Source organism: Miscanthus floridulus, chromosome 5, assembly GCF_019320115.1.
Source record: "Miscanthus floridulus cultivar M001 chromosome 5, ASM1932011v1, whole genome shotgun sequence".
NCBI lineage: Eukaryota > Viridiplantae > Streptophyta > Magnoliopsida > Poales > Poaceae > Miscanthus > Miscanthus floridulus.
In genome coordinates this window covers 112,062,706-112,078,159 of record NC_089584.1, presented here as the reverse complement: position 1 = coordinate 112,078,159, position 15,454 = coordinate 112,062,706, and the positions used below count along the sequence as shown (strand labels likewise).

Sequence of the window (15,454 nt, the reverse complement as noted above, 5' to 3'; positions counted from 1 at the left end):
AGCATCTGAACTTATAGCTAGGTGCGGTGGATTCCCAATTGCCTTTTGCAGCTGCTGCATAAACCAAGTCCAATTATCAGTACTCTCACCATCAAAAAACCCAAATGCAACCGAAAACATCTAGTTGTGCCCATCAAGTGTTATAGCTGATGGTAAGGGGCCACTCCATCTACCATTGAGAGCTGTGGAGTCAATACTTAAAAATGGCCGACAATCATTTAGGAAACCATCAATGCTTGGTTTCAAACAACAAAAGAATCTGTGGAAAAATACACCTTCCTCCTTATTCACGACATCTATCTCCACAATACTTCCTGGCATCCTGAGCTCAATCTCTGCCTTGAAGTTGAACAAATAACCAAAACTTTCTTCTCATGTCCCATGAATTTTTTCTCCAGCTATAACAAAACCCATATGCACAGTACCATACCCAATTGTGATATCATATTTGTCCTCCAGCTCTTCTTGCAATTTTTTTGCACCCATGGTTGGATGCTTCATTAGTATGGGGATTGCCTTCTCTGCTACCCAATGGTATGATGCCATCTTGGTCTTCAGTCTCGCAGTAGATGGACAAAAATGTTGTTTCTTATTCAATGTAATCTGTGAAATAGAAACAAATATGTTAGTAATGCAACACACATGCATGAGGACTAATAATGCATAATAAATTAAGTTAGCATACTACATATAAGTGTTAGTACCCTGACTTGGATTTTATCAGGCATCAACCTTGCTACAATAGACCATGGACAACCCTCAGCTTTGCAGTACCCTCTGAACAAATCTTTGCAAGATTTCTCAGTTCCGAGTTGAAATTTCCCATTTATAGCATGCTGCTTTACTACAGCCCTGAATTCATTCATACTAGCATATATGGTTCCAGCTTTCATTGGAGGGTCTTCTCTATCATATAAAACAGAATCCTCACCAGGTACATGATCATGAACCAACATGTCGGTATCTTGTAGGTCCATATCATCAAGATTAATTGTGGCCGCCATCCTAGATTGCTCAGCCCTCTCATCCTCTGCCCTAAGGCCAACAAACTCATACATCGCATCTTCATCCATCACAGGAAGTGCGGCACCAATTTGATCTTGTCCAAGAGGAATAATCTCCATACTGTCCTAGTCGATTGCATGAGAAACAAATGCCTCCTTACTTGAATCTATTGGTCCAATGACATTATCATGCCCCACATTGCTTGCTGCTACCTCTGTTACAACTTCTGTAGGTTTGTCCTCAACATCAACAAACAAGAACAACTTACTGTCACCCATCCTTTCAGAAAATGCACGGAATATATCTGTGTCATTCAGCAACTTCCTTTCTCCACCACTCATGTCAAACTCATGTACTACAGGCTGTTGGCTGCTTCCCCAATTGACCCTAGCTTTCAAGTCATTTTTTAGCATCTCCAAATTATAAGATCGGCAATCCACAACCCATTCATTAGATTTCCATGGCACATCCACAGAGCAACCATCATCGAGCTTAGCAGTGAACTCAGAAAACTGAACACACAACCTAAATGGGTCATCCCGATCGACTCTACCATGTGTACCAACAAAAAAATAAATGAGACACAAAATCAATTTTGTGCCCCTCACCAAGATCAACAGTACTGTAAAATTGAGAAACTGAGAAGGGAGATTTAGGATCGGGCGCTTACTCTGGAGGAGCCATGGAGACGGAGGGGGAGGACGACCTACTGGCGTCGGGCTTGTAGGGAGACCGCCGGCGGGGAGCTCGGCCGCCCCTAACCCTAGGCCATCGGGCCAGGGAAGGGCGGCGCGCGGACGGGGCCGGGAGGGCGGAGGGGCCTATGAAGCGGGGGAGATCAAGCCGGACAGACGATCGCGGGCGTTCTCCAGCGGCGGGCGGCCACCGGCATCGGGCGGCGGTGTCTGTGAGCGGCGCTTCTCCGTCTTGCGAGGAGCGACGGAGAAAGAACGAAGCCTCTCCCAAAGTTATGTACGAGTACAGCTTCAGGATAGGAATAAGGAGGCAGGGGTAATTAGGTCATTTTCCATGTCCTGTAAAGTGCCAAAAGATATTAGAAAATAGAAAATTAATAAAAATCCTTGGAATCCCTCGGATTAAAACAATTCGCGTGCACAGGGTTAAATATTGAAAGGCTTGCGAATTCGATGTCAAATTCTGAGAGGCTTACGAATTCAGGGTTAAATAATGAAATTTCTCAACGGGTAGACCATTATGGTGGACGGTGAGGGCTGGCTGGGGCCCCTGAGGGCGTGGAACTGGAACCGTGTGGAATCGGCCCACACCCAAGCTCACGAGTTCCAGCCTTCCACGCTTAACTATTGCCGGCCCAAGCAGCAGCAGCATGGATCAGCCTTTCTAGTAGTACTCGCTGTCGCCACTGAAAATTGTCGCCTCGCTTGCAGAAGTGCAGAACTGCACAAGGGCGACACGAGTATCCTCCCTAGAGATGATACTCCCTATATAGGCTGCAAATTTTTATGTGGATGAGTTAGAATAACAACATCATATTTTATTTTTTCTGATCAGATCAGATTGGAAAAATACATAAGAAAGAAAGAGGTAGAAAATTTTGTTGATAAACAGAGGTTTGATTGAATTTTAAGTATTCAGTTTCATCACCAATAGAATATAGAGACTTGATTTACATTCAGAATTTAAAAATATCATGGAAAAGAGATCTATGAAGATTTTTGGGAGAACTCAAGGTTTGCTGACCTATTTGGCAACGAAAAATAGAGTGCATCACCAGCTACCCGGGGTGCTGGGCGACCTGGTTCTGAGGTGTGCGTGGCGGGCGCTGGTCAAGCAGCAATCCTAGCCACCAAATCGATGGCCTGGGAAGCTGCCTAGCATCCAAACCAAACAGCCCTTGAGTTGTTGATGGAACCAACAAACAAGTAGTTGTGGGCCGTGGCCTGTGGGAGGAAGGTTCGAAGGGGAAGATCTGAGAGCCTCCATGTTCCATGGGTTTGAGTAGGGTTATAATAGAGATGTGTGTTTTGTCTGAGTCCTCAAATTTGTGCTGAATAAATTTTGGATTTGGTGTGTTTAGTGTGCTGAACTGAATCCTCGCTAGAGTGGCTCTAACAATTTCGTTCTGATTACGGATCTTTACAACCTAGTCTATCTCGATCAGCTTTTACAAATAGGCCTTGTTCAACATAGGCCCATTAGAGTGGATTAGGCCATTAGGATAGAAATTAGTTAATTTTTTTATTCTTCAAAAAAAGTTAAATTTTCAATTCAACACGAGGGCTTAATGCATGCAAATAAGCCCTCGGTGGACTAGGGTTTCTTTCTCCTCTGGTGGCGACTCCGTAGTTCACCTGAAAACGTGCTGAGATCGGCGTGATCTCACTGCCCAAAGACTATTCCCATGCTGCGCCCCCCTCCTCAAGGAGTTTAGGTGCCACCAGCGATCCTGCATGGAGGATCAATCAAAGAAGGGGAAGGGGAAGGGGAAGGGGAAGGGGACGGTGATGGGTGACGAGGGAAGGACGCCTAGTTTGGAGGAGGGCCTGGAGGGTCTGAAGTTGCAAGGGGAAGAGGAGGATGATCTCGATTTCTAGGGTGAATTTGAAGAGCTCGTGAGGGAGTTTCATTGGCTTGCCCTTTTTAGGGTTCACACGACAAAGCCATTCAGCCATGCTGCGCTGTTTAGCGCCCTAAGGAACTCTTGGTTTGCGACAAAAGAGGTGACGTTCAAGGCATTGGGTCTGAATTTGTTCCTGGTACAACTCCATTATCTCAGAGATTGGTCGAGGGTGATGTAAGGAAGTCCATGGCTCTTTAGAGGTGCAGCTACTATGATGGAAGAATATGATGGCATCTGTAATGTTCATGCCTACAAGTTGGACAAGATCCCAGGGCAAGAATTCAAGGGGTTCCATAGGGTCTTATGAAGAAGAGGGAGTTGGCAGATAAGGTAGCGAAGAAGGTTGGGGATCCTATCACGGTAGTGGTGAATGAGGGCAGGATCAACCCTACGTCATACATGCGTGCTAGGTGTGGCAGAACCACCTAATCTAATACCTCCCATGAGTACTTGTCTTTTATTAGACACTAAGTACCTAAGAGAGAACACTAAACTACATAGTTCCGTCAAGCACACCCAAGTGAGAACTCGAAAATCCACACTTTTCCATCAGGATCACAAATGAGAGAATAAAGCTTACAACATTCTTAAGTCATTTCTTATATCACCTTATTACAGTACCAGAATATTACCTCAATTTATTATAACATCGGAATATAACAATGTTATCAGAGTTATAGAGGAAGCAGGATTAACTTAAGGATATGGTGGAGCATTAACATAGTGGACATTATATATAAGAGATGCTAACATATTTTACATCTTTTCTTATAAAAACCTTTAGTAAGGGTTATAAATAAACACTACGGTCGTAGTGTGAAAGAAATCCTCTCTAAGTCCACCAGGAGGTTTCTACACACAAGGATCAGCTCTACGTATCCTTCGATCACCTGCAACAGGAGGAATAAAACCCTGAGTACTGGATTGTACTCAGCAAGACTTATCCGACAAGAGGAAAATAAAAGACTCTAAAGATATGCAAGGCTTATTTGGCTTGTGGGTTGTTGCATTTGCGGAAAAACATTACTAAACGTGTGTCTTTATATTCAATTTTATTAGCGGTCATCATTAGTTCATTAACTAACAATTCTACGTAAGCACATATGCTACTTTTAAGCAGGTGGTAAGCAATCAGAACCATTTTACTATCTTTCATATTCTAGTTCTTATTACGGTGCTAGATCATAGCCAAGTTGTACCATATCACACGGCGATTTACGAACCAATGTATACCAGCTGGGTACCCCAAAGCACATGTCCCACTTATACCCTAGGCACAAGCAAGACCAATCCACCACTCTCCTATCAAGGGGTCCAGTTCCCCGTCCAAACTTGAACTCCAAGCCCCCACTCCTGAGTCCTAGATTTAGTTTGGTTCTTAGACCTCCACCATCCCCGCCTCCAATCAGTCGATTCGAAAAGAGCCAGAACCCACGACAAGATATCAATGAGCCTTCCCGCTCCCATAGGCAAGTATGTGCTTTGGATAATAAGTCTGTGACCTGACTACCATCCACAACAATGGACGGTCCCCAATCGACATAGGTGGAACAAGTGCAATCTGAGCCTCGCTCGAATGCCAAACCAAGTCCAGATCCAAAGTACTATTCGACCCAATCTTCAATTATCATTTATATATATTTCATGTGATAGTAACATAATAACAGCAATAATATCTTTCCTATCTCTCGCGAGTGACAGGTAATCACTCGACTTCTATCGGATCCTATAACATAGCAATCTACACGATCATGACATACTAGTAGGACTCATAGGATAAGGATATATATATGCAAGTGGTTTTCATTCAACTCCTTAAAACTTAATACACAAGCATAAGATAAAGTACAGAGTGATAGGGGTTATAGGCCGAGGCTTGCCTGGGTAAGATATAACCAAAAGTTAGTATTCCATCATGGTGACATAATCATCAAGGCACCATCTTTTCTAGTACCTCGGTCGACTCCATGATCCATCATTGTTCCTATTATGATATACGTGGATGCAACGTAGAGATGCAATTAATCAACGGTAACCGTAAATCTTAAAAATACGATTACGCTCCACAAGCTAACGAGCTAGCTTAAATGACTAACGTACTAGTCTACATATACGCGTCATCAAGTAAGGCTTCACCTCCGAAAAAATATTCTAGTTTTAAAATCCCAAGGTGTTTCAGCATTTTATTGATTAAACATATATTTTTGAACTAGGGCTCATTTAGCTACCTTAGCAAACTAATTATTATGGAGCTACAAAAATTACAGTGAGCACCTAATAATGTGAGGAGTTTACTATAAAAGTTTTAGAGCCAACACTATCACTAATTTATCACCAAAATTCATACAAGTTTATATCTTATAATATTCGGCATCTTAAATTAATTATATAACTCATGAAAATACTATAAAACTATGTGAATAAAACACACTAGCAGATAGATCATGATTTTAGGAACTTAACAAAATTGTTTTCATAATTTTTGGACATCTATATCATTTTATATTAATTATCAAAGTTCAGCTTAGAAATAAAAATGAAAAGCTATTTCTATTTTTCCACGAAAAATATAACCGAATCTAGCCCAACACGGCCCACGCGAGGCGCGGCCCGCGCGTAGATGCAGCCCATGGCAAGGAGCCCGCATGCACGCTGACATATTAGCAAAAGCGCACCTAGACTCTAAATAAAACAACCAGCAGTCTACGTTACTATTCCTAGAGATAGCAACTTTGCAAGAACACCCTCACAATCTCCCTCCTTTACAACGATATGGTCCTCGACCATCCCCGCACGTGCTAGCACGACGAGCGGTGGCACTAGCGCTTGCCCTGGCCACACGGGACCCACGTTGACCTATCTATGAGGCCGATGCTCACCTAGGATTTGACACGAAGCGATGGGTGACAGCTGCATGAACCGAGACACAGTAGAAGGGCCTCTCCACGACGGTGGGCACCCTGCAACAATGGCGACGATGTTCTGATGAGCCATAGTATTAACAAGGTTGTAGATATAGCGGGTGAGCAATAGGGACTCACTGAAAGGTCGAGATGGCGGACTAGAGAGGGGTGAATAGTCTTTTCTAAAATTAAACACGTCGGCTAACCGATATAAATGCGAAATTAAAATAATCGGTCTAGCCAAGACTACACCCCTCTATATATGTTCACTAGCACCTTGCAAAGATACTAATTATGCAACTAAGGTGCCGGGCTAGCTAGAGCTCTCTTTAACAATTCTAAGAGCAAGGTTACATAAACCTATGCCACTAGTACTTTAAGTAACAAGGGAGCTCCTACACATGCTAGTAAGCAAAAGCACAAAGCTAACTAAGCTCACTAGCAATACTCAATAACAAGGCAACCAATGCCTAATTAGAGAACGTAACTACTTAGCTATACAAACTAAGCAATGTGACTAACAAGATTACTAAAACCAAATTAGCCACGCAAGGGAGCTACTTCTATGCTACACAAGCAAGAAGGTAATTAGCAAGCTACACAAGCTATCTAATTACAAGAGCAACTACACAAGCTTAATATGTATGAAAGTAATTGCAAGCTTGTGTAATGGGGATGCAAACCAACGGGAAGAATAAGGTTGACATGATGATTTTTCTTCTGAGGTTCACATGTTTGCCAACACGCTAGTCCCCATTGTGTCGACCGCTCACTTGGTGGTTCGGCGGCTAATTAGCATCACCCACTAAGCCCGCACGTCGGGCACCACAAGAACCCACCCCGATAGTGAGGGTAGCTCAATGACACGCTTTACTAAAGTTGCTCTTCGTGACTCTCGTGGGGCGAGCACAAGTAGCCCTTACAAGCACTTCTCCGGAGCGCCGCACAAGCTTCTTGCGCGCTTCGACGGAGACCACCACCAAGCCATCTAGGAGGTGGCAACCTCCAAGAGTAACAAGCACCACCGGCTTGCAACTCGATCACCTAGTGCCACTCGATGCAACCTCACGATGCAATCGCACTAGAATCGCTCTCTCACACTATCGGATGATCACTATCATGTAAGTGTGAGATGGAGGGCTCCCAAGCACTACCATATAAGCCACCAAGGCTCTAGTGTGCTCAGCTGCCGGCCCAAGGCCAACCATGGCTTCTATTTATAACCCCACAAACAAATAGAGCCGTTACCCCTTCACTAGGCAAAACTCAGGACGACCGAACGCTCTGGTCCGATCGACCGGATGCTAAACCCCAGTGTCTGGTTACGCGATACTCGCCACGTGTCCCCTACGTTCAACAGTCAAATGATGACCGGACGCAGCAGCTTCAACTAACCGGACGCGTCTGGTTGCACGTGATCAGACGCAGCCCAGCGTCCAGTCACACTCCAGCTTCTACGTCACCGTACGTCAGCCTGACCGGACGCACCCTGCCAGCGTCCGGTCACTTCCAGTGCCAGCGTCCGGTCAAAGACCGACGCTGTATGCTCTCGACCACCACTGACCGGACGCAGGACCCCAGCGTCCAGTCACCACATGACCAACGTCTGGTGCACTTTATGAGACCTAGTCTTTTCTGTCTAGGGTGCTGGTGGCACCGTCGGACTATCCGCACTCTACAGGCGGACACTCCGCCGGTGGAGTTTCTTCACCAAGTTGATCCACATCAACTCCAACTCTATATCCTTTGTAAATGTGCCAACACCACCAAGTGTACACCACCATATGTATGTGTGTTAGCTTTTCACAATCATTTCCCAAAGGATGTTAGCCACTCAACTTGCCACGCCACTCGATCCTAGCGACGATGCAAAGTTAGATCACTCGAGTGGCACTAGATGACCGATATGCAAACAAGTTTGCTCCTCTTGATAGTACGACCATCTATCCTAAACCCGGTCATATACTTCTCTACGCACCTATGACCGGTGAAATGAAATGCCCTAGGTTATACCTTTGCCTTGCGCATTCCATTCCATCTCCTCCAATATCGATGCAACACATGCACCAACATGATCAACAATGATATGATCCACTTCATATCATCACATGATCATATTGGTTCATCAATCTTGACTTCACTTGCTCTTCATCGTTGCCATCGTCCATCAGCGCCAAGTCTTGCTCAAGCTTCGCCGCCACGCGGTCCATCACTCCAAAGCCTTCGACTTGCCCTTCACGCTTGCAACCGGTCCATCAAGCCAAGTATTGTCTTGATCTTCTCCACCATGATCACATGACTCAATGTCATGTCTCATGTGCATTTAAGCTCCTTCATCATCACATGTGTGAGCTTTACAACATCTCCAAGCCATTTTCACCTTCATGGCATATGTTGCTCACACACATGTATCTATGGACTAATCACCTGTGTATCTCACATAAACACAATTAGTCCACCTATTTTGTCACTCAATTACCAAAACCAAACAAGGACCTTTCAATCTCCCCCTTTTTGATATTTGATGACAACTCTACAAAGATATGGAAATTAAGCTCTTTTGGATTCATATTGCTTGCCCAAGCAATTTTACCATGTGAAAATGATTTTGGACAAGTACCACAAACCCAAAATGGTAGTATTAGCTCCCCCTACATATGTGCTAGAGTGTTTGATTTGAAGCTCGCACATATGTATAGATTAAAAGTGTGGGAGAGTAAATACTACAAAATAATGCTAAGGTGTATAGAATAAACCTTTGAAGCGTGTACCAATCGGAGTTGCACTTTTAAGTTCATCCTTAGCACCATGGTTATCTAGATATCACTTGGAAATAAAAGCACTAGATACCTTGTGAGATCAACATTAAAAGCAAGATACTAGCATTGCTTGCAGAGCATACAAAGTGTCTAGCTATCATCCTATGCGTGCTAGTTATCAAATCATCATTCAAGTTCTACAACTAGCATACACCACACAAGCATGCATATTGAATTTGAAAGTTTATGCAATGCAAGCAAGCATATGAATATGCACATATCAAATGCAATCAATCAAAGTTCATGAGCTTGCTCCCCCTACTTGTGTGCTTCTCTTGTCCAAGAATTTTGATCCATCTCTTTTCTTCAATGTTGCTCCCTCTTTGTCCATGTCCAACCTCTATTTCTTTTATATCTCATCTCTCCCATTGTACAATCTCTCCCCCATTCAATCAAGCTTTCATATCTTTGTGCAATCTCTCCTCCTTTGTCATCAATTTCCATAAAAGGTGTGCTTCTCATTGGTGCAAAGGTATGCATTTGGGGTAGATGGTTGAGGCTTGAATCTTGCATTTTTTATGGACATCACTTGATTGTTGGAATGACACCATTTGTAAATACCACTTGTTGCTTGTACCACTTGTATCTTGTGTAGGGTTTCTTGAGATACCACACATAAGTTTTTTGATCTTGTGATCAATTTGTGGGACACCTCCCCCTATGTGATAGCATGGGTCATCCATTTGATACACTTGAGATCTTGTAGGTGAGGGATGCATTCTTCATTTGATGATCACTTAAAGTTGAGGATCACTTGTGGAACCATCATCTTTCATGGTTGATACTATGTATAGATACCACTTGTAGGAAGTGAATACTATTTGAAAGAATCTTCTAGTATGGAACCACTTATTTGATTTATCAATAAAGACCATTTCTTGAACATTTGCTATCTTCATGAGTACCACTTATAGGATATCACTTGTGAGTTGATCTAGACATTATTTGTAGATTCTTGATAAAATACCTGAGTCTAGATACCATTTGAAACAAACTAGATATCCATTTGCATTGTTGTCTTGTGCTTGTACTCTTATCACTATCATGAGCTTCTATGATTGACTTGAACTAAAATGATTTGCCTAAGCTTCCAAGTTTGGTTTGAACCAATGACAAGCTTCTTCACACCTCTTGCAAGGGTTATCATGCCAATGTTGTATTTGTCACTTGTTAGCAATCCAAATTAAGTCAAAGTACTTGGGTTCACTAGCTCATGAACAAATTCATGTACTAACCACTAGATCAAGTAATCATTCAAACAATAGTGGTAGGCTATGAATTTAAACATTTTATTTGTTATGCATGATCCTATGAAGCATGTACTATATGCACTAACTACATACTAGTAAGGGATGAAATGATCATGCATATTACAATGATACCTTTGCTATGTTGGAGTAGAGGATAGTCATATAGATTTCAATTCATTATTCCAATAGTAATGTGAAGTCCCATTATAAGCTTGGTGAAGACCAATAGATATCATGTTGAATTCCATTTTTCACCCATATGAAATGAATACCACTTATGATCAAGTGCACTTTTCTTGTTGTGGTTGACTTGCTTTATCTTTTGATCTTTACTTGCATGAGAGTATCAATTTGAGAATACCACTTGAAATATCATGATTAGCTCTCTTTTGGGTGTTGCTTGCTTTTCTTGATCAACCCTTTTGATTGCTTCAACTAAGCATCTCAAATGTTCTTCGGATCACCACTTCCATGTTAGCCTTCCAAGTACCACACTTGGTTTACCTACACATAGGTGGCAAGCCCCTACACTAGGGAGAAGTGACCTCTCTCCAAGAACCATTGTTGACACTCACTTGAAATAACTTGATTGATTGATCCAAGTGATGGACTTAACTTGATGAGTAACCTTTATTCCTTCTTTAAGTCTTTTTCTTTCTTCTTGTTTAAGTTATTTTCTTTCTACCAAATGATTTCTAATAGTCACTAGAACTTAAACTTCAACTTCATCTTGAGTTTGATCTTGATCTTCCAATTTAAGTACCGAATGTGTGCAAAGTACACTCCATAATCAAATAGCCTTGTACTCATATCTTGTCATGCTTCTAGATCATTTCAAAACCAAACTTAGGTACCTCAAACACTTGTAAACATGTTTCCAACTTGAGGACCTTTCAATCAAAGTGACTCTAGATCAATCCAACATTTGTCACTTTTCTGACAGATTTTGTATCCTTCAAATAAATAAGCATATATCCCAAAGTACAAATCCAAATACTACGAAATTTGGTAGAGATGTTCTTTACTAAGTTATCTAGTAGCTATAAAAATTTGAGCTTCATTTGACTTCCAGATTGCTGCTATATATCAATTCTTCCACCACTGCTATATACTGAAAACTGCTGCACTATAGCTGACAAGATCCACTCCAAAACTAAAGCATTTCTTATCAAATTCTCATGAAAATTTTACAGAATCTTATACCATAAGTCTAGAGCATGTACACCAATTTTCATACCAATCCAATAAGTTTTCAATACTCAAACATGGCTAAGTTCACAGCTAGCTCAGATTTTGCAATATAGGACAGATTTCAACAATTGAGCTATTCTTCATCAAATATGAATCAAACTTGATACTAACTTATTTGAATACTTTCATAAGACATATATCCATTCGAACCACTTACTAAAAGTCATCTCATGAATTTATCCAACACAAATCAATCCAAACTTGATTACTAAACAATTATCCATTCAAACATCTCATAGCAAGCAATATTGCATATTTATCCAATTCAATCAACTCATATGCATCCAAATGAAATGATCAACAAGAGATGTACCTTGGTTAGCTCATGATCATCTAACTAGCAAGCTTCAACTCAATTATTTGCAAGTCATCAAATATTCCAATAAATCACCACAACTTGAATATGACACTTGTATGTTGTAGCACTTGGACTTCATTCAATTTTCATTTAGCATTGGGTTAAATATGCACTAAGCTTCAATGCTTGATTCAACATATGATGATTAATATAAATACAATTGAATTAAGTCTCCAATGCCGATGGTACCTACAATCAATTATCCACTTTTTGATGGTACCCAAACAAGTTTGGGTCCTCTCAAGTTAGGAGCAACATACTTAGGCATAGCCTTAGTATGAATAGCGGGATGTTTTGCAATTACAACCAATGAGGTACCATTGCCATCCTTTCTAAGCACATTATTATCTATAATTGAAGTAGGCTTAGAAATATCACCTAGGGGACATGAATGTGCCATGTGTCCCCTTTCCCGGCATGAGTAGCACTTTCTCTTTACTTGAGCCTTCTCTTCTTTGCTCATGTGGTGCTTCTTATTGACTTGCCTCTCATGGATTACTTGAGCCTTCTTCTCAAGCTTGGTAGGACACTTAGAGGCAAAGTGTCCCATTCTTCCACACTTGAAACACTTGATGTGAGCATGATCTTTCTTTTCATCTTCATTCTTGCTCATCATCTTGGCATTTTGGGTTTGCATTGGATGCCTTGCCTTTCCACCCCTTCTTGTTTTTTTCTTCTTTATCATTAAGTCACCACCATCTTCATGGTTGATCTTGATTTGAACTTGGGGTGTCTTCTCTTGCTCAACTTGTGGCTTTGGTTGAGGCTTCACTTGTTGCTTCACCAATTGCTTGGTTGGGCACATTGAGGTAAGATGACCCCAAGTGTGGCACTTGAAGCACTTGACATGCTTGAGCCTCTCTTCTTTTTTTATCTTCTTGAGCTTCTCAATGTTAGGGCAACCATTTGCAAAGTGTCCCGCTTCATGACATCGATAGCACATGGTATGAGAAAGCTTTCTTTGTTGTAGCTTCTTCATCTTTCTTTCTCTCTTTTTTTCGCCCTTTGTTATCTTTTTCTTGAAGCCAAGGCCACACTTGTCACCATAGTTTCTTTGAGTCTTCAACATGTGCTCAAAGGTGACTTTTGAGTTGTAGCACCTCTCTAACTTGTTGCTCAATTTCTTCACTTCACTTTTGAGCTCATTGTTCTCCTTCAAAAGGTTAGTCTCACAAGACATAGAAGTAAAACAAGCATCTATTTGTGAAGAGCATGGCATATCTAATAAATCATCACAAGAGGTGGATACATGCTTCTTGCCTACATCACAAGGGTTAGCAATAGTATCTAATTGATCAATTGACCCATGTGATGAACTCTCATTGTTTTTAAGTTTCTTTGTAAATACTTTAATGAGAGAAGCATGTTATTCTAATAATTCATCATGAGATGCAAGTAGTGTCTCATGATTTAATTTAAGCTCATCAAGTGAAGATTTATATGCATCAAGTAATTTCTTATGTTCTTCACAAGAGTTCTTTAGAAATGAGTTTTCATTTTCTAATTTCAATGTTTTAGATTTCTCATTTTCTAAAGACATGGTTATGCTAGCAAGTCTACTAACAAGCTCATCGTATGACTCAACATGATCAACCACATTATCAATTGATACATTGGTGTCACCTTGTGACATGAAGCAATGTGGTGATGTAGTTGGAGAGCTTGTAGTAGCATCTTTATCATGGCTTGAGCATGAACCATCATCACCATCAAGTGTGCATGGGATAGTATCATCACTTGCAACACTTGTGGCATCATCATCAACCTTGTCAAGTGAACTTGTAGTGGATCGATCATCATCATCATCACTTGACCATGAGGTGGAGCAATCTTCCATAATCACCAAATTGTGGTTATGCTCAACACACTCATGTGCTTCCTCCTTGGGCTCATCATCATCATCGGAGACCATCCCATATTTCTCATTGAGATAACTCCAAATCTCATGGGCGGTCTTTATGTCCATGATCTCTCCAAATATGCAATCATGCAAAGATCTATACATGATGTTAGTAGCATGGATGTCGAGATCTAGGCATTTCTCTTGTGCTTGAGTTAGATTATCTTCATCCAACACATGAGAAAAGCCTACATCTACCATCCACCACATTTGAGGACATACATACTTAAAATTACATATCATCTAATTTTTCCATCGTGTAAAGTGTGTACCATCAAAAATGTGTGGACAATCAACATCTAGCCCATAAGCCGCCATCCTCTCAGGTCAGTGAAGACTATAAATGAGAGACCTAGCTCCGATACCAATTGAAAGGTCGAGATGGCGGACTAGAGGGGGGTGAATAGTCTTTTCTAAAATTAAACGCGTCGGCTAACCGATATAAATGCAAAATTAAAATAATCGGTCTAGCCAAGACTACACCCCTCTATATATGTTCACTAGCACCTTGCAAAGATACTAATTATGCAACTAAGGTGCCGGGCTAGCTAGAGCTCTCCTTAACAATTCTAAGAGCAAGGTTACATAAACCTATGCCACTAGTACTTTAAGTAACAAGGGAGCTCCTACACATGCTAGTAAGCAAAAGCATAAAGCTAACTAAGCTCACTAGCAATGCTTAATAACAAGGCAACCAATGCCTAATTAGAGAGCGCAACTACTTAGCTACATAAACTAAGCAATGTGACTAACAAGGTTACTAAAACCAAATTAGCCACGTAAGGGAGCTACTTCTATGCTACACAAGCAAGAAGGTAATTAGCAAGCTACACAAGCTATCTAATTACAAGAGCAACTACATAAGCTTAATATGTATGAAAGTAATTGTAAGCTTGTGTAATGGGGATGCAAACCAACAGGAAGAACAAGGTTGACACGATGATTTTTCTCCCAAGGTTCACGTGTTTGCCAACACGCTAGTCCCCGTTGTGTCGACCGCTCACTTGGTGGTTCGGCGGCTAATTAGCATCACCCGCTAAGACCGCACGTTGGGCGCTGTAAGAACCCACCTCGATAGTGAGGGTAGCTCAATGACATGCTTTACTAAAGTTGCTCTTCGTGACTCCCGTGGGGCGAGCACAAGTACCTCTTACAAGCACTTCTCCAGAGCGCCGCACAGGCTTCTTGCGTGCTTCGATGGAGACCACCACCAAGCCGTCTAGGAGGCAGCAACCTCCAAGAGTAACAAGCACCACCGGCTTGCAACTCGATCACCTAGTGCCACTCGATGCAACCTCACGATGCAATCGCACTAGAATCGCTCTCTCACACTATCGAATGATCACTATCATGTAAGTGTGAGATGGAG

General features: G+C 41.6%; 1 pseudogene; it reads right to left on the bottom strand.

Moving 5' to 3' along the window:
- Positions 1–120: 120 nt before the first annotated feature.
- Positions 121–1,689, bottom strand: LOC136455126 (uncharacterized; annotated as a pseudogene).
- Between the last annotated feature and the right edge of the window lie 13,765 nt (positions 1,690–15,454).